The 27,708-nt window shown below is 34.4% G+C and overlaps 1 long non-coding RNA gene across 2 annotated transcripts; it reads right to left on the bottom strand.

The window, feature by feature from the left end:
* Nucleotides 1-6,948: 6,948 nt before the first annotated feature.
* LOC147653469 (uncharacterized) lies at nt 6,949-26,143 on the bottom strand. Of its 2 annotated transcripts, none has more exons than XR_015286212.1 (3): nt 17,305-18,402; nt 11,235-11,322; nt 6,949-9,739 (listed from the first exon to the last, which is right to left on the bottom strand). It is a non-coding gene; the product is annotated as an uncharacterized LOC147653469 (long non-coding RNA). The 2 variants fall into 2 exon arrangements; XR_015286211.1 differs by lacking the exon at nt 6,949-9,739 and adding an exon at nt 26,008-26,143 and having other exon boundaries at nt 11,214-11,322; nt 17,305-17,444.
* Nucleotides 26,144-27,708: the final 1,565 nt, after the last annotated feature.

Raw genomic sequence — 27,708 nt, 5'->3', positions numbered from 1 at the left:
GCCATTTTCTAAAGTTTGATTCTCCTCTTCACTAATTTTATCTTTTCTCCAGTCATCAGGATTAAAATTTATCAGGGAAAAATGCATTGGATTTTCTTAAATACAAGTATCTCTTCCCAGATCGCTTGCTATATGTTATCTAATTTTGCATTTGTGGATTTAGTTGTCTGTGTGTGTTTCAAATGTTATGATTCTGTTGTAATTAAAAAATGCAATCAAAGTTGACTTTTTGCTGCTGCCTAGATCAATAAAGAGAATATCAAATAATCTCCATTCCAATACCCCAGATGATAATGCTTCATTTCCTGTCTTAGAAATCTCACAGGAATTCATCTAGTATGAGGCAGGTTTTATTTCTGATTGTTATTTTCCTCTGATTCATATTAATTATCCATGAAACAATATGTCTTTTTTTTTTTCAGATGTCGTCTCTGGCAAAAAGTATGAACTACAACTAAATTTACCACCCTAGCCTTTACTGTGAAAGTCAGTGGCTTAACTGATTTTAAGTTACATTGAAGAGACAAAGAGATAGGGACAGACAACTGTTTTAAATAGTACAGGCTATATTCAATGTAAAGAGATCCTAAAACAACTTAAAGTCAAATTAAACAAATTAAATTTTTAAATTAATTGAAAGTTTGAGACATCAGTTTCAGGACTATTGAAACAAATGACTGGAAACAGAATAATCTAATGGAATACGCTCATGATGTAAAAAATCCAGACTAGTAAAAGAGTGGGAATTTGGAAATATTTGTCATTGTGACTGGCCTAGTTACAAAATAACATCATTTGAAGAAAGAGAAAGTGTTTTTCTTACTGAAAAAGGCCATTGGACACATGAATTTTGATTATTACTGTCCATGGTTGTGTCCATTTGTACCAAACAGATATTAAAATTCCAAGGAAATAGAAACTGATAAGCCAAAACACAATGAAACTTTTTTTTTTTTTTATGAAGGAGCATCAAGAAATAATCACATCTAAGTAATCATCTCAAAAACAGCCACAAAGAAAGTTAAAAAGCTTACCATGTGAGACTATCAAAAGTTTTAAAAAATAACAGTAGGAAAGCATAATAGCACAATAAAACTGATAATGTTCAAATAAGTCTTAGGACACCCTCCTGACACAAAAGTCTATCTCCAGAGAGGAAGTTTACTCTTTGGGAAAATGAGGAGAAAGGACTACATTTTTGGTTGGTATGAAAGTCTCCTCTCAGCTAGTATTATCTTCTTAAATGAGGTAACTGACATTTTATATCCTTGCGTTAAATAATCTGATATTCATTATTGAAATATATAGAGAGAGTGCAGAAAAAAATTGAGCTAAAATATAGCCCTTCTGCATTTCATTAAAACTAGTTGCAGGATATTTTTCTGATAATAAAACTGTATGTAAGTATCAAAATATATTCCCACTCATTATTTTAAAAAATACAGCATTTCTTCTCAATTTCATTGCAAATCTGAAATGGAAAGTAAGTCCTGTACTGCACCTGGCTTAGATTTTTCACTTATTCTACAGAAGAAGATAAAATAATTTCTTCTTTTCTGAATCTAAAACCTTCTTCCTTCTTTATCCCCCTTATGTATAAAAACCCCCTGAGAAATTAAAATAAAAGACAGCAGAAGGCAAGACATTGCTGAATATGATTCATTCTGAAGAAAAATGAGCATGTTTTAAACAGCACTGCTTAGGAAGGAGAATCTGTTCTTCTGTGATGTTCCTGGTGTTCATTTTTGAGTTACAGACAAAAAACCATCAGTGACTGTGAAATATTCAAAACAAGGTAGGCAGAACTGGGTGTGTGCTCAGATCCAATTTATCCAAAAGTGTCTCAGAGTGCAGGGAGTGGATGTTTTCCTAAGGTTGATTGTTTTGCTTATAAAGCAGCAAGATATTTGAATACATTACAGTGTTGTGGTTTCTTGCCACTGTTAGGATTTAAAATGAAAGAAAAAACTTCCACTATAGTCAAGCTTTGTCCCCAATTTCAATTTAAAGTAAAATCATGCTTTCTTATTTGGGAAAGACTTACACATGATGAAAAAAACTCTGGTTTTGTCTACAACAGTATAAATCCTTATTTTTTCTATTAATTTCAGCATTGCCATTTACTTATGTTTTTCCTTAAGATTACTTTGATGCCTCCTACTGTTACCACATTTTTGGATGATATACATGTGTGAAAAAAATGGAGGAAAATTTCCAGCACTTTTTTTCTTTCCACACATGATAGAGATTTTTGTCACTTATGCATTCTGTGGATAGGTTGTACACAGAGTAGATTCTTGGACTGAGTATGAATGAAAGAGCACAGAAAATTTTAGATTGACTCTTACTTCTTTTTATTTCTCCTTCTTATTAATAAGAAAGTTTTCATAATTATTTAAAATTCCACAGCTGCATTTCAAAACTGCTTAAACTCCCATTTAATCTTTTAAGCAAATAGCTGAGTCATAAAAATAACTGTTTAACAGGAACATTGGGAGGCACTTTATTAAGATTGTCATGCAAAAAAGATTGGTGATCTCAGGGAGAAGAATGGATGAGACCCTCTCTGAAACACATTTTCAGCTTTATTCTCTATCTACCTCTGTTATTTACAGTCCTTAAAAAGAACAAAGTGTCATCCACAGACCTATTCTAGACAAAATGACTTTAAGGATTTCAGTCTTTAAATTCCAGTGAATTTGAGTCAGTACAGAAACTGCATTGATGTTATATCAGTAAGAAGAATAACTACTAAACCAAAACATTCTTCAGATTAGATGAGGATGAAAACCTTTATTAAAATGGCTGCTAAGTGGTACACACAAAATTACCAAGAAAGTATGTTTTAATTGACAGATGGAGAGAATATTTTTTTCCTATGTATGTGTCATAATTACAGATGGAATTATGCAACTAGATTGTTTCAGCTTTATACGGAAGCACTGACCTATTCTAAAATAGTTCTGTTTCCAAGTCCATGTTTTTCTTTTTAAATTCTTTGTAAAGTCACCCCCACAGATGAAACTGTTTCCCAGGATATGGATTCATCTCACCTTACCTTACACTGTTAAAAACTGAGCATCAAAATGTCTCCAACTACCCTGCATCCTTCTAGAAGACCATGGAGAGAAATATATTCTTCAGGAGTGATTAAACTCATTTACCTGAAGTCACACTGTGAAAGTGTCCATCTCTCCCTCTATAGCCCTCTCTGGGCTATAAAAGGAGTTTGTAGTCATCCTACAGTTAGGCATGCTGTACACTGTAGACTTCTGATGTAAAAATAAATTATCTTCTCTCATTTTGTTTCCTTAAAATTTGCTTGTGAATACAATTCAGCACATAATGTTTTCTATTGTACTGCAAGATTCCCTGTAGCCTAAGAATGAATTACAATAGATATTAATTATATATGGTTATTAAAATATAACAACAACAACAACAACAACAACAACAACAACAACAACAACAACAACAATAATAATAATAATAATAATAATAATAATAATAATAATAATAATGCTACTAATATAACATTATAGATGTGATATCTGTTGGATGATTAACTGAAAATGGCAGCTTAGTGGTTAATAACAACCTCTGCTTACATGTGAACCTCCTTAGATTTGAGAACATGCATTTCATTGCTGATCATCTGAATCTGTAGATTCCTAAATTCAATTTCTTTTGGGTAGTGATTAAATCTTAAACCCAAAATAATGCACAAATATAAATAGACATGGGCAGAAGAGAAAGCAGTAAATATGTACTACATTTCCTTAATTTTGCTGGAAAGGGTGAAAGAATTCAAGGTTTGTCTGCTTAGGCAGTGTAATCATCTATAGATATTTCAAGTGTAATAACATTAAAAGTATTCTTTTTTAAGAATAAAAATTTCTATCACTTTGGACAAGAAATAGAAAAATTTAACAGTAGAACAGGACTTACTTAACTAGATTTTTGTTAGATCAAAACTCTTAAAATACTCAGCACATCTACCTTTACATCAGTCCTGTTTGTGAGAGACGCTGTTTCATCAGAGAGTATTTCAGTTTTGGTTGATTCTGGAAAAGTGTTTTCATTTATTCCAGCTATGAATCTGTTTCATTCTTTTCTAATCAGAGCCTAGTGTGATGTAGACATAGCAGAATAAAATTTCTTTTCAGAGACACCTACAAAAAATAGAGAAGCAGTCAAAGTGTGCAAACCTGGAAGAGGCAGCAGGAGGCCCAGTGGTCCATTCACAATTACAAACCCAGGAATAACAGGACAAATCTCATTTGCCTAATCTGTCCCTGAAAATTTACTTTTTTTCCCCCAAAGCAGTGTGTCCCAGAGCTACTTACCCCTCTCTTTCAGAAGTTTAGTGTAAATCTCTATTGCTTTAATTGTTTTCCTTGTCTGTTGCTCTTCTTTTTTTTTATATTTATACCAGAAAATTAAATTTTTCAAATTTGTTGTTAAGCATAAGATCACACATGATATTTTGCTTCTCAAGTATAAGCAAACTGAATTATTTCAACACCTCCTCAAGGCTCATTCTTTCACTTTTTCTACTTCCTGTGAACTTTCTTCAGTTGCAGCAAATGCTGTGAGCTACCTGCTCAAAAGCTGGGCTCTGGATGCCTTTAGTGCTCAAGCAGCAAAGAAGAATGACTGCAGATATCCTACAGACAGCACTGCTGCTGTGCCTTGGGGTGGTGCCTGCCTTTTTTTCAAGGTTATTATTGACTCTTGTCCACCTTATAGGTGGTTTTTCTGTATACAATGGACATGTTTATCCTTCTCTATCTTCTATCTGTAGATTATTCCTCCCACATTAAGAGAAATTTTTATTTGCTCTTTCTAAACGGAATGATTTTTACCCAAATATTTATTTTGTTTATAATATTAATTTAATTATAACCCTGCTCCCTGTTAGCCTTGCAGCTTTCCACAGTTTGTGTGTTCTTCAAATAGAAAAGCAACCTCGATTTTTAGGCATTGATAAAATGAATATAATTTTAAATAAAACTAGAATATTTCAGGAAAGATCCTTTTGTATATCCTCACTGCTTTTTTGCCTTTTTTATGTATCACTTCAAGTAGCTCATTTAGTGTGGGCTATATGATTTAAATCCACAGAGTTAAAAATCAGATTTAAACTTGCAAGTAATTTAGGATCTATTCCAAGCATTGTATGAAAATCGATGTGCACAGATGCTTAAGATTCATCCTTTTATGAGGAATCTTTGATCTCTGGCAATCTTTACTCATACACAGGGCCCATTTTCTTCTTTGACCTTTGCCCAGATAGATATAGACAGATATTTTCTGTTTGTGACCAGTCTTCATTGATTTGATAGTTTCTTTCAGAAGAAGTTTCTACTTCAGAAGGAAGCAAAAACCCCCTAAAATAAAGCAAAAAATTTTATACTACTACTAATAATAATTAAAAAATCTTCCCGACTTTTTACATCTTTTCAGCAAAACAACAGAATTACAGAATAAAAACCATATGAGGAAACAAAAATTCAGATATCAAGTGATTCAGAAAGCGTATTCCAGAACATGATTCCAGTAAATGTTTCATTATTTCCCTACTCACACAAAGATAATTTATTTAAAAAAATATAAAATACAATATAAATTCAATAAATTGAAAATCTGTAGGTATTACCCTAGCACTTATAAATTCTTTTTTTAAGCTATTTTTTTCCTATGGACACCTTGGAGAAGACATCCTCAAAAATTCAATTCCATATATTTGTTAAAAACATAAAACAAAATATTATAATTCTCTAAGAAATAATAGAGATTATTTCAGAAAATTTTGGTTTATAATTTTGAAGTGCTTGCTACTATTCAATACCTGTCAGTAAGTGTGCAAATTTTCAGAACAAATAGTCAACTATTTCCTGTCATCAGCTTTTTGAATTGCAGTAATATTTTTCTTTCCCATAGATTCAGACTAAAATATCAAAGGGTTAATTTAAAGTTATTCAAGCTTAAGCAAACTTTTTAAAATAACTTCTTTTCACTCACCAGACACCAGCCAAAAACCCCAACTTTTTTAGGTTTTTAGGTGGTTTCCTTGAGAAGAATACACAAAAATAATTTTACTCACATTTATTTCCTCAGTTCTCTAATTCAGGTTTTTTCTGAGGAGCTGGAGCTGTTATATAGCAATATGCTAGCATAGCTGCAGCTTCTCAGATTCATTAAATGATCTTTAAAGATGTTTATATTATGTATTAATTTCCTGATCTGCTTAAATTTATTGGGGAGCTGAAGACAATGAAAAATAGTGTAATGAAAAATACTTTAATTTAATCAACACATACTGTAATTTTTTTAATATTGAAGGAATTATTGTCTTGAATTCTCTAATCAAATTTATGTCAGACTAATATTCCACAGATTTCAAGGCTTTCCATTTATTTGATGATACTTTTGAAAAACCTACTTTGCAAATTAATGTTCTTGATTAGTGATTTCAAGAAACCTTGTCCTAATACAACCTGAATTATCACAATTTATTAATTACAACCTGCTTGTCCAAGATCATCTTTAAAGCAACTTAGGACCTGATAGACATGTGTATATAATAGTTAATCTATAGAAAGCATTAACAGTATACATTATGGCACTCTTTAATTTATTTATGTATTCCAAATTATTTTAGGTTTAAGACCTGTTGTTTTCTGGTATTTGCATTGACTTAAATTTATCTTATTTTATATGCTACTGTCGATCTCTTGCTTATGAACTGTTTTTTGCCGATGTAAAATAATTGATTTATTCACACGATAAGATTTCTACACATAGTCACGAGGGTACTTGAATTATATACTAAAAACCAGACAATTGCTTTGTGGGAAAAAAGTCTTTTTATGCTTTAAATATATGGAAATATATTTTAATGAAACTTTCTTCATTTTAACCAAATTCTATGATGAAACATTAAGATTTTTTTAATTTTTTTTTTTAGCAGACTGGATTATGGAACACTAAATCTCACAGTTTTTGTGTTTAAAACCCTGAAAAGTAGATATTAATATTCTCATTCAAAATTCAAAGAACACCAGTTTCTTGGAAAAGAAAACACTTCATCTACACAAACCAAATAAAATGCTATTTCAAAGAAGAAAGAGGAAATACATGGAGAAAAAATAAAGCTGCTCTACTCCAGAATAGCTTTTGGGAAAAAGGAAGAAAGATTGTTGTGTGGAACTGGACACCAGGAAGAGAAGGAAGGAAGGAATAAAACTCAGTGGGAGCTTTCAGGAGGACCCTTCACTAGTTAGGCAGCAGCCATCATGCAGCACACACAGATGTATAAATTGTGGCCTGGATTGTGAGGATGCTGCCAATAATCAGCTCACAAAACAAACACAACCAAGAAAACAGTGAATCAAATCAAATTAAGATTTCAGATGTATGAGTTGTAAAGCAAAACAAAGCATGACAAAAATAGGAAGAAATTCTAGTACATGATTGAAAATATTTAATATATTTCCTAATTTATTTGTGCCTGATTCATTCATGTGACCCATTAATATAGAAGACAATTGTTTTTTCAAGAAGAATGAAGCCAGGAAAAAACTCCAAACAAGACTTCTGTTTTTGCATGGTAAGGAAAGGGGATGTGTTCTGATCTACTGAATGTCTGAGGGCTGAGGTAAAAAAGAAGAAATGAAATCATGAGCCATGTCTTTTTGCATGTCACAAAATTTTAATTTGGGATAAATTATTTTCTGAAAGATGACTAGGATCTAAAGCAATCTAAAGCATTGGACTTGGTGACAAAAAAAGAGAGTATAACTACATGGTTATCCATGAAGAAAGGAACAGAGGAATAAATATACACAAAAAAATATTTCAGAAAATTTGGGCAGAGACTTTTGAAGTAGGAGATGGAAAAGCATCTGTCCCTTTTGTCTGTGACCCAGCAGTTACTAGTCGATAACAATTTAATTAATTTAAGTTCCCTGAATCAAGTCTGGTTTGCCCATTGCAGTATTTGGTGAGTCTTCATCTCAACTCATGAGGATTTTCATCTTATTTTCTCCCCCTGTCCTGCTGAGGAGGGGAGTGACAGAAAGGTTCAGTGGGTGTCTGGCAGCCAAGCAAGGTCGTCCCACCACTCTTGTATTGAACATCTCTCTCCAAAGACACAACTGCTTTATTTTCACATTAAGGTCAGAAGCCAAATGAAGTTGGAAATTATTTTTCTGAACAAGTTTTGACATCTTGGACACTGCCAGTTTCAGCGGTGATCACTGCTGTATCACCAAGACAATGAAATATGTTTGATATTAAAATAGCAACAGAAGTACTTATGTTTTGTAAGGAAAGTTACCATCCACAGACTCAATTTCAATTGTATCACATTGTAGAAGGGAAAGAAAATTGTATTGTCTTTTAACCATGAGGCATCATATTTCCATGCAATTTCCAGCTGCTTGAACAGGCTTTTCCCCCCAGTTTATGCTTCTGAAGAAATGTGTGAATTGTAAAATAGATGTTATTTTCAGAATTTTCCACTAAAACGAACTTAAGAGGAAAAAATTATGCTTATATGGCATATTTAGTTAAAGGATATAAATAATATTTAACAGGGATAATATATTTTCCAAGGCCAGGGGGGAAAAAATTCCAAAATGAGTCAGCTTTAATTTATTTTTAACATGTTACCATCTTGAACAAAAATGGAGATTTTTTTTTTTTCTCCTTGAATAAATAGTTAGTCACACATAGCAATATTTACAAATATAAAAACCTCTTTGAATGTGTGTGTTTGTTTCAATCACTTAGCATATATAAAAGCAAAACTCAGCAGCAAAAATAGATGGAGATTTTAATAATCTTTACATGCTGGGTGAATGACTACTTCTGTTAAAGTTACCTCATGGCCCTTCTACTAAAAGAAAAAATAAAAAAAAAAGTGATTTGAAGTGATTTAAGGTTTGAATCTTTTCCTAACTACTAATATTTGCAGCACTAGGTGTAATGTTCAGGCTGTGAACAAATGTCAGGATGTCCTGGTTAACTTATACCTTTTGTATTACTAAATCACAGAGAAGATCAGCTATACTCAAGTTTGAAAGAGAGGTCATGAATGGAGAGCTCTGAGGACAGCCAGTGATCAACCCTTATTTTCACTGATCTAGATCCTCAATGGGTACAAATCAATATATAATTCTTATAAAGAAAGTGGGCTCTGCATTGATTTACCTCTTTTGTGAAAGTAAGCACAGCACTTGGCTCAGCTTCCTGTGTGAAAGAGAACTTTGCTTGTCACAATGGGGAAGAAAATAAGAACTGAAATTGTCCAAGAACAAAAAAGAATAATTAAAACTCTCCAAGAAGAGATGTTTAATTAATGTTGTCTTTTTTATATTTCTTTTTAAAGTTGGAAGGATTAAAGTATATTTATTAAAGAAACAGTGCTATTCTTAGTTTTCATGGTGTAGTTCTGCACAGCATCACTTTTATTTGGAAATGGTAGTAAGTTTATTCAATGATTCTTTAAAATTATACATATCAATTGAATAAAGTTAGAAAATATTTTCAAAAGGAAATTAGAATTTTCTGACTTTTTCATTGAAAATCAGTGCTTCTGTACAGAACAGTCAGTATTAATAAGGCATGTGAGAGAAGCACATGCAGAATCAACGCAGAGATTGCCTACTTACAGGGACAATGTAGCAACCAATGTCTGGATCTGAAATCAACCTCACCTTTAGAGCTCTTCTACCTATATGCAACAAGTAAAAAGGAGACATATGCTGATAGGGTAAGCATCTCAGACAACTCTGCTCTGAGACCATCTAAAATAAAAATGGCAGAGCTTCTGGTTGGCTGCAGCACATACATGGTAAACTTGAAAGACATAAAGGCAACAAAAAAATCTTTTCATCAATCAGGAAAGACTAAGGATTTCTTCCACATTTTTCAACAAGATATCTTCCTAGTTTATTCTACATAGAAATGCTGACAATGAGGGAGATGCCATGAGTAATCAGCAGTAGGATATTATGCCTCAGATAAAGGAGAAAGTCTACAAATATGTGAAATTAAAGAAATATAAGGTTTTAGACACTCCCAAAGATTTTAATATGGTTTCTGCCTTTTTCTCATTTTGGCTAAATCAAAAAGTTTGACCAAGAAATGTTCCAGTGTTTTGCTCAAATCCTATAATGATATTGCAAAAAATCCTAATTGTACAAACATATTGCCATTGTTTCTGCATTGTGTGTGGTGCTCATGTGCAAAGCCAAGCCTAATATGTCTCAGGATTAGAGACAACTGGGTTTAGGGAGATGAAATTTAGGAGATCAAATTTAGGTTTTCTTCCTATCGAGGGAAAAAGGAATTAATTTTTGGAGCTAATGTTTTTACATGAATGGGTAAATTGATTCTGTGACAGTCACATCTGACAGTTTTACATGTAGTCTTTATGAGAGGGGATTATTTAAAATGAATTACTGCATTCAATTTGTTTTCCTTGGCTGATAAAAGAGGTTTTCATTTTAATTCATCCTATAGTCATAAAGGAAGGCATGTTGAAACTAGTATCTAGTGCTTATTGGATTTTAAGAACATTTTAATTTATATAGGAAGGAGAATACGAGAAAAAGATGGATATATATATATAGATATATATATATATCTTTATTTTATATTAGCATTGGGGTTTCTGAAAACGGGATTTGTCTTTCCCAAATAAGGTTTCTTCAAAAAGTGAAAAGTTTCTAAAAGTACCTAGTACTTGATGAATTGACATTTTCAGACAAAAAACATTCTGTCCAGTTCTACTTAGTGTGCTGCTTCGTTAAACAGATTTCCTGGTTTGAGTCGCAGCACATTGTGTGAAATTCCTTATGTTCCACTTTTATTAGTCAGTGGAGAGTGGAATATCAATTATGATTATAATTTATTGTTATATCATCTTCAAAGACACTCTGTCTTTTGTTGAGAGCTGTTACAATTTGATTCCCCCCAAGGCACAAAATACCAAACTAGACTTTTCCGTCAGATGTTAGAAAATGGTTTAACATGAAGAATCAAGTGAGTAAGCCTATTCACAAGACCACTCAGTCAGAACCACTTCACATCTGATAAGAAAGCTTTCCAAAGGAAAAGAAAAAAAGGATTTGTGTAAAGCCCTGAAAAAATGACAAGATTCAGGTTGTTGACAATGTTTACACTTATTGTTAATAGTTTTTTGCTGGAGATATTTCCACTCTCACCAGTCTGCCACGAATAGTGGAAGATAGCGTATGTCTTCTGTGATGCTTTACTCACAATGGTGATTCATGACATTCTTGCCCAGAAACTCTATAAAAACAAAACAGAATTTTTTAACCTGGAAAAGGGCTCTGGAGGCCATCTGGCTCAAAATGTTGCTAAAATCAGGGCCAACTTCAAAGCAGATTCAAAAGAAAGATATAAAAGTCAATAATGGGAGTCATTGTTTCAAGGAGTTCTATCTGAAACTGTCTCAGCATTCAACTTCTTTTTTATCAATACACATATTTGAAGTTCAAGTGTAAGCCTCAATGACAAATTTATAATACATATAATCAGAATATTCCTCATTGCTCTCAGAGCTTAATTACCAGTTACAAGTTGATTGCCTTTTATTAAATTGTTGCTAGTGGAAAGTTAATTGGTAGTGGATTTCAGAGCAATTGGGAGAACCAGCAGTTTGCTTTACCATAAGTGTGCTTGGTGACAAGACATGATACAATTACTTGAGGAGCTATCAGGGGAAGGACTGCCCAGACACAGCGATGGTTCAGCAAATCCAACCTCTAGGGCAGACTGAGAGAGCAAAGCAGGGTCATCTGTTGCTTTAATAATTTCATAGAGACATTTGATTCAACATGGTAGAACGATCACGAGCTAGAAACTGTCAGTTCTGCTACAAACCATAAATGAACAGTTAGATAGAAAACTGTTGGACAGATAGATAGTTATAGAACAGTTGGATTGAACACCAGCCTGAAGATTGATTCAAGCTGATCAGCAGTGAGTGGCCTATTCCACCCCATATCCCCCAGCAGCTAGCACTGGGCCTGTGTCTGGAAACATTTGGAAAATTCTGAACCCAGATCATAAACAGCCCATGAAAGACTCCATTTTGCTAGAGGATCCACTTCCTTTTGGTGTTCAGAATCCGTTGATTTCATTTGACTACCTCTTTTTCTTTTGGAATATATAGAAAGTAGGTAATCCTTACATGCTCTCTTTATTTATTTTATAACCTACTGCGATGGATTTGAAGGCCAGAACTCAGAACTTTTCATCTACTGTTGTATCAGGTACTATAAAAACATTGAGAAAAAATAGCTGACTCTATCTTTGTGGCAGAGAAAAAAATATGGCTATGATCAAAATAATGACTATATTTAGACTCAGATGCATGGGTTAATTTTATAATGAAAATTTTTTGTGCCTCAGAAAACAGAGTAGGGAAGAGACAGGAGGGAGGCAATGCTCTAAAAAATCACTAAACAATTTTTTAAAGAATTCATGCAGGATTTTCAAAATGCACATGCTTTTTAGCCTAATTAAGCATATGCTTTAGCAATTATTGATTTGATGTGCTCACTTGAGGGCTCAGAATGCAGAAAGTATTTTGTGACACTGGGAAATACTTTGCTATGCAATTCTAAGAAAACTCTGGAGGCAGCAGAGTAGAGTTTATCTTACTAATATTGTTTATAAAAGTAGATTCTTTTCTGTCAGATCTACCAAGGGAAAGAGTCAGACCTAGACACGTGAGACTATATGTGTAGAGTATAGACAGATGGAAAGAATGATATATAATACCTAATCCATTCCCTAACCTCTTCATAAATTATCACATACTCAGTTGTACTCAGTGAGAGTTGAATAAATTGACCTTAAATCGAATAACTTTAATCAAGTACCAGCTATTTTTGCATCTAATTTAAGATTCAGTTCCCCTTTGAATTCTCCTTTAGGTGTGTAAAAAAGATAGTTTTGGCCTTCCCAGGATCCTTTGGTTTTAGAACTTTCTCTCTTGATGAAACATTTTCTTTATCATCTCTAAAGAAAATTTGCAGAGGAACAGATGTTCCAACCATCATTCTGTGAAGGGTGTATTGAGGAGGTGTCATTTTCTTCACGGACTTATGAACTGAACCCATTTTTAAGTGTCTCATCCACCCTTTGAAAGGAAGGGGTTTTTTCCTAAATAAATATATTATTGCTGCAGTTTGACATACACAAATAATTTAAGAACACTGCATATTGCATGCACCCAGAAAGCCCAGTCCATTACTATATGAAAGCACTTAAAAATATTTCATTTTTCAGTGCTTAAGTTTCCTGTGTTTTCAATTACATAAGGTATGAATAACAGTATTGATCTTTAAGATGATCTTTTTGTTCAATTTAATTTTAAATGTGACAGTATTAAGAGCAGAAGGTTTTCTTAGACACAGAAATAGCATGTTTACTTCATTTGTGTAATTTATATGCTAATAATGTGCAGTTTTGGATTCCTTGGGATATTGCTTTACAGCTTCTAAATTTATTCCTGTGATACCGTCTGGCACAGCAATTTCATGTCAACTATTATCTGTGGAAACAGATTAAAGCATCCCTGAAGCTTTTTTTCTTTATTTGAAGAGAATTTTCAATCCTCTAAAAGCTTTCAGAGAAGAGAAGGGAACAGAAAGCAACATACTTTCCAGTCCAAGCATATATTGGCTCTTGATTATGGACACAATATGAAGAAACAGTGCAGCATTCATCAGTATTGTTTGACAAAAATTTACTGCTCCACATGAACATGGATTTTTGAGGCAATGAGCAGGGAGTAACATTACTGTCTACTATCATCTGTGTGTCAGAAAGTGTATTTGACAGAGGGGTAATAGAGAAGGTTAAAAGTAACAGCCAGAAGGGATAGGCATTTTTAGGTAACACCTTAAACGTGCTGTATTCTGTTAAGCAGTGGCTTAAATTATGTAAATGATATTTGTGTTTGAAATACAAATACTGAGAAAGAAATTTTATTTTAGGGAACAACAAAATTTTTCATATTTTTTCTAAACTTTCAGAATAGCTGAATGTAGAGGCCCTTAAGTAAATTGCCTCATGAAAAAGTAGGGTGTTAAATTGGTATTCTGAATAATGGGTTGTCTCCTTCAGGATTCTGTAAGGGCATAGACCTCCCAGGCAATACGCAGACTCTGGAGTGAACACATCAGTTTTCAAAAGGCAATTAAAAATTATATGTTATGAAAGGTCATAAAGATGTTAGGGTCACCAAAGAAGTCTTCAAAAGAAGTAGCTGAAGAAAGCAGGAAAGCTGAGAAGAAAAAAGAAAGAGAGGATGAGAGGCTTATGAAGGGAGTGGTCTGACTGGTAGTAGATGAAAGATAATTTGGAAGCAGTTTAAGAGAGGATTGGCTTTTCTGGGTGAATGTGAAAAACCCATGAGTCTGAATCTTACATCAAGACAGTTTTAAGACAATAGGAAGAACAAATGTATCATTAAACTCCAGCAGTGAAATTGTTTCTTGTCTTTTTCCTTACTTAATAAAGGGACCGAATAGAGATTGACTCATGTATTAGATTAAACAAAAGTTGATTAATTAGAATATATGTGATTTATCTAGGAAGGGGAATAATTTTAGGATTTCAAGAACTAACCTCAGAAAGAAAGGGATATACTTTGCATCGCTGACTGCTCAAAAAAAATGCCATAGTTTTTTGAGATGATCAGACTAAAGATGAAGTGTCTCAGAATGGTCTAAAATGGGTTTTTTGGCCAGAAAAAGGAAATGCGGAAGTTATTTTTTAAATTAAATGTATCTCAATTTGTACAAAAACAACCCAGCTTTTAAAAATATGTTGCTGAACCTAGGTACAAGTTCTCTGCACTTGATGATTTTAAAAAATTTTTTCTTAATAAATGTTGTCCAATTTCCTTCTTAAGATACGTATTTTGTGATTTCCATATGGTGGAAGTGCATTCAAATACAGATGGTACAGTTTTTTAGAAGATTTTTTCCTTCTGTGTGTGTCATTATTAGCAATTTGATGATCACCATGAATTAAAACAAGCATGAAGACCCATGATGATTGATATAGTCTCTTAATTTAGATTTCAAAGGCATTTCAGGATCTCGTAAATCTCCGAATGAAAATTATCTGAAATCTTTGATCCATTGGGAAGCGAAAGATATCTGACAATGACAAATCTACCTTTCTTAGCCAGATTTCACTGATGCACAAAAAACATTGTATTACAAAATTGTTCACATGAGGAAAATTTTGCTGTTGGATTTTCACCAAAGCTGTGAACAAAAGATCTTTCAATTTTCTCTCTTGATTTCTCAAACTGTACCTCTGACAACATAGAATATGGTCGGCTTTTTCTTAAGATCATTCTCTGAGCACACAAGAATTTTTATAGCTGAGTTTAACTAGCAGCAGGATTTATCCCAAGGTTGATTTAATTCATTTTAATTTTGCACTCTCTAGCCAATCTCAAGGGGCACAAATTTATCTTTTAAAATTATTTTTTTCTGCTTTCTTTTAATCTTTTATGTTTATTGAGTGCCTATGTGATTCAATTTTTCTAATATTAACTCTAAACATATTGCAAATGTTGCTTTACAGCATGTATTACCTGTCACAGAATACAGAACTTTTTTTTTTATGTATTCTCTTACTTTTGAGGGAAATCCACTTGCTTCATTTTGGATTAAGCCACCTCACTAGTGGCAGTAGGAAGAAATGTATGTTAGCAGGGTATATAATAAAGATGTCACTATCCACAAATATTAACATTATAATTTATAAATAAAAAAGGAAGACCTCTAATATGCTCTTGAAACTTGCTTGTGTTGTATCTTCTCCACCTGTATATGTATAAACATGCAAAAGCAAATGAAATCAATACTAAAGCAACATTGATTTGGAAATCCTTTGGGAATCTTAGAATATTAAGAACTTAATATTAGAACTTAATGGAATGGTGCACATTAAGAAATAAAAGCAAATTTTAAACTGTGTGCACAGAGTGAGGTTATATTGCCTCACTGGGCCATAAATAACTCCTTACAAGCCCAAGTGCAGCTGCATTCCTGTAAGAATCCTAGAGACATGGAAATAAGAGATTTATGTAAGGCTACATCTAAATTACATGGTGAATTGGTTCTTGTGTGCACACTTTGACCTACAGAGAAATTACCTCCTCTTTTAAAGAGCAGGGAAGAAACAAACCATAAAAAGCATCTGTGTCAGCAAGGCTTGCAGGAACTTCATAAAACCGCAATGACCAAGTAGAATGATTGGGTTTTTTTCAAATGAATTTGTTGTTATTCAACACCTGTAGGAAAAGGCTGTTTTCATTAATATTCTTCCTATTACCTTTAATTTGTTTGAAAATTGCTGTGAACTGTAGAGTCTGTAGATGATACAAAATGTTCAGGACAGTCAGATTTAAAAATTGCAATAAAGAATAACTAGCAATGAAATGATGGATGTAACGCTGTCAGCAATGCAAAGTAATGGGTGGGGGGAAAAATCAATCTTAGCCTAAACTATGTTTATACACCAGTAGTCTCAAAATTGACTATTATCTTCTGGAAACAAGGTCTCTCATTCACTGTGAATGCTTCCCTGAAAGCACCTTTGAACACCAGAACTTGAAAATGGCAGAGATATTCCAAATTACCAGAAAAGAAATGGACCCAAAACAGGCTGTTTTATTTTACTGCATAAATTACTAACGTAATTCTGTGCATTTCTGTTCTCCACTGAGAACCACTTAGGACATATATATGTTCTAAATCTGTATGCAGTACTGAGGGTTTCAAGTGAAATAATTATGGCAGAAGCTCTCAAAGAAAGGGAAGAAATTTTAAGTGAGGGACTTTTCATTTTGTTTGGTTTATTGTCTGGATTTTTTTCCCTAATTAATATGTGGGATTCTGAAGAGTTGCAGGCTGCTGTGGAAACCACAATGAGAAAGGGGTGACACAATTGTGCAGGAAGGGTTTCTTTATGCCCACCATGAAGATGAACATCTTGGCACTGCAGCCCATGATCATATGATGACAAGAGCCTCAATAGCACCTTGAGTCAGCTGAGATCCCTCAGGACCCTACAAAAATAAACTTGGATTTACATGTCTCTCCTAGGCTTCCTTTACCATCCTCCATAACCAGTGGACTGAAATAGGAATTTGTTTTAGAAATCTGATTCAGATTGAGGTCAATTGCATCTTAAATTGTGTGGCTATGGCAAGAGTCAAATGCACTGTATATTTATTACCTCAGGATATCTAGAAGGCCAAACGCTCCCAAAAAGAATTGAACAGCTTCATGGCAAGGGGTTTCTGAGTGGTCCTCTGAGGTCAGCATATCTGCATATCTGATTGTTGTTTTTGGTATTATATGTCCTGTTACTGGCACCTGGAAAAATTAAGTAAAAAATATGAGCATAAATGGCTGCCATATTTCTAGGTCTAAGGGCTGAAGACAGAATTAGTTTAAAAATATTGCATAATTACTGCCTTGTTGCTTTCTAGAAGGCAGATTGCTGACCTAGAGATGAAACACAGTTTTATGCTGGACTGATGTAGAATCACAACTACTGTGGAAGGTTGATGATCTTGTGGAAGGGGGCTCTTTTAATTTTGGCCCACAAGATCAGAAATAGAACTGAAAGGCTTCTTCTTTTAAAAAATCCACAGAGAACAGCAGTAAACATGTACTTTACAACATTTTTTTGTCCAAACTCTGCTCTCATTGTGCAAGCAACCTCCTTATCTGTTCAATCCAGAGTCATATCTGAGAGTTGGTCACTTTGGGGTTGTTAAATCAGAGGCTCTGTGTTCACTGCAATTCTCCAGGCAGATGTTTGCCCCTGAGTTAAGACAAAATGACTTAGTGATAGATAGAACAATAGGTTTTATACACAGATGAATGATTCTAATTCATTTAATAGGACTTCATGCTTAAAAATGGCTTCAGGGGTTTTATGTTCTATTTTGCTTTACATCTGAGGCGTTACCTTCACATAACCATTGAGGTGTATTTAGAGTTTCTGCTAACAAAATACTGTTTGTAACATTTTAGTAACAGAAACTTTAAAAGCATGTGGATCAATCACCTCCAAAATCTGTCTTAGTTGCTTCCTCCAGCTCTAACAGAAATTTTCACAAGCAGATTTCTTTCATTACAGCAGAATTGTCTCACTGGACTTTAGTGCCTTGAATATTAAAGCAGATTAGTGTGTTAAAGTTAAATCCTAGCAAGCAAAACTACCCAGGGTCTTCCTCTTTACAGTAAAAATTACTGAGAAATTGAAATTAAATTCATATAAACATATTGCTTAGACCTTTCCCAATAATCCCAACAACTTTTCTCCTTGTTTTTTAAAGGTAATTTGTCCTATTACATTTTTAAGATTGACATACAGAGAGAAGTATTGTTCATTTCTATCAATCCTGCTCCAACATCCTGGGGTTTGGGGCTTTTTTGCTTCTGTTTGGTTAGTTGGGTTTTTCTAATAAATGACATATGGAGCCATTATAATCAAAGTTCATTCATGCAAATATTCATCCTGAAACTGGTCAAATTCAGAAAGGACAGGCAGAAAAAATCCAATTTTCTTGTATTATGAAGAGTTGCAAAAAACCACAAAAAACTGTTCCTAACAATTGGGGGAACTATAATAAACACTACAAGTAGCAAACAACATGCAAGATCCTGTCAGACACACAGAATGGAAAATGGAGAAGAATAATGAGAATTTTAAAACACGTATTTCGAAACCTTCCCTCTTTATACCTTGATTAAATGTTTAAATTGGCTACATTGTGCAATATACTTTCGATTACCTCCTATTGGCAGTTGACTTGGAAGATGATGACAAAACTAAATTGTGTTGCAATTAAAAAAAACCCAAAAACATAGGAAGCATTTACCTAAGCTAACAAAATATTTATGTAAATCAAATATATATTCACTCATCAAATTTTTTCCTCAGGCAACAACCACCTAAAGCAAGTATAAAAGCAACATTATATTCAAAATATGATTGCATCATATTATATATGCAAGGCATTATAAGTACATTTTTAATATTTACAGTTCAAACAATAACTTTTTTGTCTTGGAAGTCAGTATGATTACATTACAATTTTTTTGGCTTTTCCTTGTGATCTCAGTGATAGGACTGTTTTCTGAAAGATGAATTTAATTTGTTTATGTTAATAAGGAAGAGCAGCAAAATGCTATTGCTACTTATACATCTAGAAACTATCAATGAAATCAGATGAAGCCCTATACTGATTAAATTTGAAGTTACATTGGCATTTAATTTAGATTTAGATTCAATATATTAATGTTACAGTGTAATGTAGAAAGATCAAAGTGTTGATGCTAATTGCATTTTAAGTTTCAGTATCATATTGCATTCATTTGACTACTTCCTATGACCTGTAGATGACAGTGGGAGATTTCTTCTGAAACAATTTACAAATAAAATAAACAAGTCTGCTTTACTTGTTAAATGAAACTAGATGTGGAAAAATTGTATATGAACTAACAACCACATTTCAGTTTGATCACTGAAACCAAGAAAAAGGGTTTCAAATAACAAAGTTCTTATTCAGACAATTTTTATTTGGACCATATATTCTTGCTCCTGCAGTACCAAAGAGAAAAAAAAAAAAAATTTCATTTTGTTATGCCATTATCACATACAGTGAAGGTATCGCCTGTAAATAGCAAATTCTCTCTTCAAAGAGACATCACCAGCAATTCAGAGGAAGTGATAATCTGACAGGCCGACCATCTACTTCCCAAAATGCAAAATGACATAAAGTGACAAAGCTTGTATCCCAGGGAGCCTATTATCACAATTTGATAATGCAACAAATAATGTAAAATGTAATATAGACATTTGCTGTTTGCATGGAGCTGATGAATACAAAAAAAAAAAAAAAAAAAAAGTGAACAAGGTAAATTTGAAGAAATTTCACAATTGTTTACTAGTAATTAAATTAGAAGGGAGAATCTTTCTGTGTTTTTCCCATACACAACAAAAAGCTCTTTTAAGAAACTAAATTTCTTTTTGCATTGTATATTCCAAAATTCAGATCACTTTAGCTGGGGTGTTTTCTTTCACTACAGTGCATTTCTATGAGGTCTCAAACAGCACAGCACATCTCTGGAGCTTCAGGAAGCATGAAGAACTAAACCAGATTAAGCCTGAGAGCTGAAAATTTCAAAGCAACCTCTTTCACTAAAGATGTAAGACAGATTTTTTTTTAGTTCTATTGAACAGATATTGCAGAAGCTTCACTGATCCCTGAGTCCTCTCTCCTTCTGTGTGGAAATAAGTAGGATATGACACTGAATGCTAGGTTAAGAGAGACTGGTGGTCTCATTTCCAGCACTGAGCTCTCTGTAAGCATGATAATATTTAAAACTACATCTGTATTCTCTTTCCTTAATCCTCCTTACTCTCCAGGTAAAAGATTATGGGGGGTCAAAAAATAAATCAGTAGAGATGTTATTATTTAGGCTTGTCCTTAGAGGAGTGGGAATGGTGTGGGAGTAATTGGGAGAGCAGAAGCAGTTATCACAGCGACGTAAAGCTTACAGCTCACTTTCTGAGGGGAATGTGTGCAGCAGTCCAGAGATCTGTCCTGCCACACACAGGACACACACCAGGCCTCTCCTTGTGTGTCCTCTCACCCTTGGGCACAGGAGTGAGGCAGTTTCCCTGGGTGCCACACAGTGTCTCACTGTGTGTGTGACCATCCCACCTCAGGACAGCTGTCCTCAGCCTACTGCAGCATGGGACCTCTGTGGACATGTCCCCACTGAGGAACTACTGCTGCTTATATTATTATTTTTTTGAGTTAAATGGTCAACAACACTCACCTATAATCCTTCTGGACACCTGTTCCCAGTCTGGTTTACTTGCACCCTTTTTAAAGTCCATTAGCAGTGGTTTCCTGAGGTCATGCTGTCTTCTGATCTTCAGCCCAAAATATGTTATCAGGACCCACCCACTGGGGTTAGGAACTTAAATCCAGTTCTTCCCAGTGCATGTCTAAACCATTACAGGAGGGGAGATGTCATTCATATCTCATCTAGCAAGACTCTCAGGCAAGAGTCCCTTGTGATAATTTTCTATGCTACCTTGTCTTTCCAGTGCACACCAGAATCACAAAATCAGTTGGAGGTAACAGATAAAGACCTCACTTTATCTGAGCTATGCTTTCGGGTAGGTTTTATCCTTTCACAAGGCTATTGATTTTTCAATGTATAAAACATTTCAAGTTGAAAACTTTAGGTATAGCAACCTGTAGATAACAGCAATTTGAGTGTGTGGTGCATTTTCGCTGTATCCCAGAGAACCCTTTTCTTTTCCTCTGTTTTGCTTTAGTAGAAAACCTGACAATTTACAAGTGACAAATCCTTACCCCAGATCCCAGCTCAGTTCATTTTGTCAGTTTGTTGATTTCTGATTTCCTGCTTCTGCTTTCTACTCCTGGGTAAGCAGCAGCCATTTATTCTGTAATATCTGGACCTATTTTGATACAGTTAGAGAGTGTAGGGCAAAACAAAGGAATATATTTCATATGACTAAGATAGTTGATTCAGTTAGTCAAAGAAGGAAATAGTGCTGGGAAAATGTATAGAACTAGCTGCTCTTCATTTTTATCTCCAAGATTTGAAGCCACAGTTTTGATACAATCCCTGAAGACAAGGTCTCCATGAGTACCTGTGAAGGACAGATTTTTCCTCCTAGTCAATACCTTTGTTTTCATATCTTGTGAAATATTCCAAATATTATTAATGTGTCATATGTGCTGTTGCGAAAACAAATGCTGGTAGAGAGTGTGTTGCAATGAACAATGTGCAACATACCACATGGCTGTCCATCTGCTTCCAGTCTTACAACTACAAATCATAACCACTCTTTTTCATTTATCATTTGACACTGAGATTTGAAGTTTCATCTTCATTAATGCTTGCTAAAACACATATTCGCATACATATGAAAATGTACCTGCATATGGAAATATTATCGTTAAAGTTTCAGAGTGCAAGAAAAGTCAAGAAAAAATTTCTGCTGAATTTTTTTTCCAGTTTTTTATGAGAGTAGCTTTTTTTCAGTGTTTCAACACTGCTTTGCTATTAAATATCTCAGGACCATATAAGAATTTAGATAACAGCACATTATTTCTGTGCAGTCCTTAAATGTTTTATTTACTGTGGTACTGGGAACTTCTAACTGGGGTACTAAACAGCTGTTCATGGAAGGAGAAAAGCAACAGAGGAAAATTGCAGTAGAAAACTGGAACACTGGTTTAATTTGAAAAGGAAAGAAAAGCCAGGGTTTGTAATTAAAGGGATGGAAAAATGGTGAATTGCAAAGCTGAACACAAGATGCCAAGGAAAAAGGAAGAAAAAAAACCCTGTAGAAAAATGCAGGAGAACATATGCACAAGATAGGTGTTTAAATTTGAGTTTGTATCATGGAAATGCATGATACTGGAATTGTTTAAAGCTATTATAGGATTGGAATACTGATAAGATCAGAAATAAAAAGGATCAGCTAATTTCAAACCTATATCAAACAATATATTCTCAGTTTTCTAGGTGAAAATTCCATAAACAGGTCACTAAATATTTATTATTCCTGCTCAGTGCATATATCTTTTTTTAAAAATACTTCTGACTGCAATTTTCTTCTTCCTTTAAAAACTTGCTCCTTATTATCTCTCACTATCTCAGACACAGTAGCATATAGAAAGACTAAAGCACAAATATTTGTAGGATTTGACTGTATCAGTACATTTGTCTTGGGCAGCCTGCTTGGTGATGAAAGAGAGCAGTGCCACCAGGATCAACTCTTCAGAAGAGATGTTTATTCATGGTCAGGAGCCCCTGGCACCAGCCTAAACTGAAATAACAACCCCCAGGCAGGCCTAGTTGCCATCAGTCAGTGTTTTACCACAGAACAAGCAACTCATCTTATCTTTTCAGCAGTTACCAGGTGCCATGCATCATGTCAGCCTACAATGAGGGAAGGTTAATTAGGGGCTCTTTGACAAGACACAGAAAGCTAGCTCACGCTACCCAAAGGCTGGCAAGCAGATGTGTGAGATTGTGGTAAAAGCTAGCTTCACAACAAAAACACTGAACTCTGGGCAGCTAAAATAAATTTTAACACTACAATGGAAATACAAGATTATTGATATTTTCATGGGAGTAAGTATCCACTAATGCTTAAAATGCTGACTAAAGGACATACTAACTATCAGGGTAGTCCTGATCAATTTGTTTGACTATTATTTCAAGGTCTCATACATCTATGCATTCATTCTGTTTCTTTCTCGTACAAAAACTTACCCAGTAAAATTATGCTTAAAATATACACCAAGTTATACTGACCAATGCCAGATTTATGTTGCAAGTTGTTTGCATCTGCAAGGAGGAACTCACAAGACCATGAAAGCATGGAAACATTCAAGACATTTTCTTCTGGATGGTGAGAACACAGTTTTGGGGTTGGGATGTCGGACTGATGCTCTGAAACAGTTACTGAAATGTCAGGTTTTCCCCTTAATTCAACAAGTCAGCACACAGCCAGCCTCTCCCATAGAGAACAAGTTCTAAAAATATTTTGGTGCTTTAGGGAATTAAGTTTGGAAATCCTAACTACATCTGTATGTTTTTTCAGCTTAAACCATGAAATCAGGTGTTAATCCGAGATACAAGTCTGTGGGGATAGACACATATCACTGCAACTGTGTGTTGCCTTCCTCATAAAGATTATTTACATACTTAAGGAAGCTTTTGTCATCCCCCTGACAGTAAAAGCCTACAGTGGAGCGAAGAAAAATGTCTTCATTAGACAGAAGTCTCAGGTACTAAAAAGCAAACTAACAACAATAAAGAGTAGTTCAGGTTGTGCTCTCTGCCTCAGCAGAGCCAGGGGATTTGGCTGGAGAGGACACTTTTACTGCAGGCTACTGGGTCTTAGCTGTCATCTGACAGGTAGCAGCTGTTAAGTAGCAAAAAAGGATTTGCTAAACAGGCTACAGTGTAAGAGATTAATTTTAGAACCGAGCCAAGCGCATGAATTCAGACTTCAAATACAACTCATTTGCTTCACTCATCCACTTCACTTGCTTGGGAAGGCTCACCTTATTAGTTACCACTGGGATTTTGTGTTAGAAAACTGTGCCTTGCTTCCTGTCAGCTCTTACTTGCCTAGTCATGTGAAAACTCAGTCTTCCCAACCGAGACGTAGATTTGCTCAGTCTTTTTCTTTTCACAGCAAATTATAGGGCCTTATTCTTGAAATTAGAGCTCGTGCCACTCTCTATAATTGTACTGTTGGGTTTTACTTCATCAAAACGTGCAGCAAAATGATTTACAAGACACTCTGAAGGCCTGTTAATGTCTGAGTTTGCAAGGACTCTATGGCTGCAATGGCATGAAAGTTTTATAAGGCAGTCCATTCACACCTGGTGGTCCTACAACTGACTGCACCTGCTGGCACATACAGATGGTTGAGATATACTTGGTGTATTGAGTGTGGGAAGGTGAGATACAAAGTTCTGCCAAAGGAAAAAAAAAAAGGATGTAAATTAGGAAACTGTGACTGTACTGCTAAAAAACCTAGCAAATGAAATGGACACAATAGCTGAAACCAAATTCGCTTTTCAAAGTTAGTACATTTTTTATTTGATAGTATTGCTTTACTAAGAGAAGGTTAAGTCTGATTTATTTAGGAGAGGTGTGAGTTTGGGTTGTTTTGTTTTGCTTTTTTTTTTTTTTATGAGTGAAACAGTGCCAAACAATAAAGCAATAATTAAACTAGAGTTAAAATTTGATTAAGCAGAACAGGATGAGGGAAAGAGGGAAATGAGGATAGCAGACAGCATTCCTAATTAACATTTATCCCTCTAACAACCATACAATTAAGATCTGACAGGAAGGGTCAAGAAAATATAATCGTTTCCAAAAACTCGAAATCAGATGAAGCAGCAAACTGCAAGTTCTTATGTGGGATCCAGATGAATATATGGATTGCATAAGCCAAATCCTAAAATAAGTTTTCCTGTCTGTGTGGAACTCAGTTGGCTGCAAACAAGATTGATGCAGTGACATCCTCATTCATATTTTTATTTTTTTTCCCCAGCTTTTTAATTTATTTGCTGCCTTTGATGTTGAGCAACAGGATTATGTCAAGGAAAATTAGCAGTTTATGCCCATCAATAACTACACTAAATTTCTTGCAAGGTGTATATTATAATGTCTCCTAGGGCTAGATTAAAAAAAAAAAAAATCAGACTGGTGAACTGGGTCTTAGATAGATATGAAATGTTTAAATCAGAAGCTGCAACCCTGAATATTCCACTTTAGCTGCTATGTCATACCAACATAAGCATCTTATTTTTTACCTTGGCCACTAAATTGCTTCTGTATTTTCAGTAGGCAGAAAAATATGGGACAAAAAAAACACCTCCCAAGTAATTCTTGTGACCTTAGTGTGCAAACACCTCAGCTACCCTTGCAGACTAACTTTATCAAAGCTTTACTCCATTCAGTATAATAAAGCTGAAATATAAGGTTTTTTAATGGAAACAAAATAGCACACTACTTCAGTGTAAGAGACAGAGGAGAAATGAAGCTGTTTGTGAAGAAAGATTATATGGTAAAGTAACAGGAAGGAGAGATACATGTCCCTAAGAAGGTGAAAGGAGAGATTAACCAGCAAGTACTTTTTCAGATTTAGATGGGTTTGATTAACTATATATCTACTGCATTATATGTTATAGGTTTATACCTGCAGTTCTATATGTTCTGCCTCCCTTACATTAGATTTTTGCACACATCTGCAGTGGTGGGTGCAGAGGTGATGCTGCAGGTTCTGTCCATTGCTATCCCTGAGCTAGGGGCTGGGAGGAGTGCAGTGTAAGGACTGAATTACACAACTCACCTCTCCATGGCAAAGCTGTGCTAGAAGTCCTTCTTTAGCCTTTCTTTCCATCTCTGATGAATGTCTTTGGGTTTTAAATGGCTATCATGGCATTTCCCCACTTTGTGCAGGAGAACAGGCTTAATGTATTCAACTGCAAAAGATGTTCAGATTCTACAGTCATTAGTGCTGTACAGTTCAATTAAAGGAATCATAGGGCATAAAATCAGCAAAGGGTTAAGTTGAAGAGACTCTGTAATGTGAAAGGACACATATAAATTTTGATAACTTGAAAAAAGAACAAGCTGTTGCAGAACTGGGGAGCCTTCATTTCCCAGTGCTCTCACTCTTTTCAATCCTGAATAAAGGGAAAGCATGAAAATCACAGACTTCATTTTAAAAAGATTACCTTGCAAGACCTGCAAGACTGGTTTATGTAGCTATAATGGCATCTACAATCTGAAATTGATAATCTTTGTTATGTTTTTCCACATATGCATTTATTCTATTTGGTTGTAAATATGAAAGGTAAGTTGGTACTTGAGAGGCAGTTAATTCAAACCAATCAATTTTACAAGACTTTATGCTGCTTCAAGAGACTTGCTGCCATAAAACCCAATTCAAAAAGGTTTTGCCCATATGAAATACCAGTCTGACTTACTGCAAATCACCCTTTAGGACATGTGGTCAACATTACATAGACATTACTGTTTAAAACAGTTTTAAACTGTTTAAACAGTTTAAAACTGTTCCCTGTTTAAAACTGAGAGAATGTTTATTTATGACAACTATGAAATTATTCAAAGAACTTCAGGATTAACAGTATTTCTTCCTAAAATATGACAAAAGCAGATGACCTAAAAAGATATTTTACACTTCACAAGCTTTGCAGAAGATGTATTGACACTTTTACTGTAAATGAAAGCCTTTTTTTTATAGACTTCCCTGTTATGTCCTTAGCTGAAGTTACCATACAACAGAATATGCTTGATTTGTTATCATCACTTCCATTTCCTGTAAAAACTAATGTGCTGTCAATTAGCAGTGTATTATGTTTCATTATTAAAATTAATAATATGATTGCTTTAACATAAAAAAATGTATTACACAGCATGTTTCTTATGTCATCAGTCTGTTAACAGTCCTGGTGCCTATTTTCAAAGGCTCATAAAAACTACTGTACACCAGGGAGGAGTTTTTGTGGCTTCAGAAAAACAATTTTAATTTAAACTCTTCCACATTGCCTTTAGTGCTCTTACAGCAGTATCAGTTCTCTGTAAATGGACCAAAATAAGGCTTGTTGATGGCTAAATATTCCATGGAATTATGTATGCTCAGGGATTTGCTGTCATGCAAACTGAAAAAAAATCAAGTCTCAAAGATGGCAGCATGTAAAAGGCAGAATACGGATTAGATGTCAACAGTGAACACTGGAAGTAATCCTTTTCCTTCTCTCTCCCATGTATGAAAATGTTGGTCTAGGTGCTCTTAATGACTGGAAGTTCCTAGAGCAAAACTAAAGATTTTGCTTTATAGTTTCTACATTACATAGACATTATTGTTTCACAGTAATTTTGTTAGATTGTAACCTTACTTGATTTCCCTTCCCAGCTATGTTACTTTTCAACAATGTAAATTCAACACTTAAAATCTACATGTGCTATCTATAAAGCACAACACACAGAGCAAACAACATTAATCAACTTCATGTAGCAATGAAAC

Source organism: Cyanistes caeruleus, chromosome 4 (genome assembly GCF_971803275.1).
Source record: "Cyanistes caeruleus chromosome 4, bCyaCae1.hap1.1, whole genome shotgun sequence".
NCBI classification, from domain to species: Eukaryota; Metazoa; Chordata; class Aves; order Passeriformes; family Paridae; genus Cyanistes; species Cyanistes caeruleus.
Note: the sequence above shows the minus strand (reverse complement) of the source record. Positions and strands in the feature narration are given on the sequence as shown.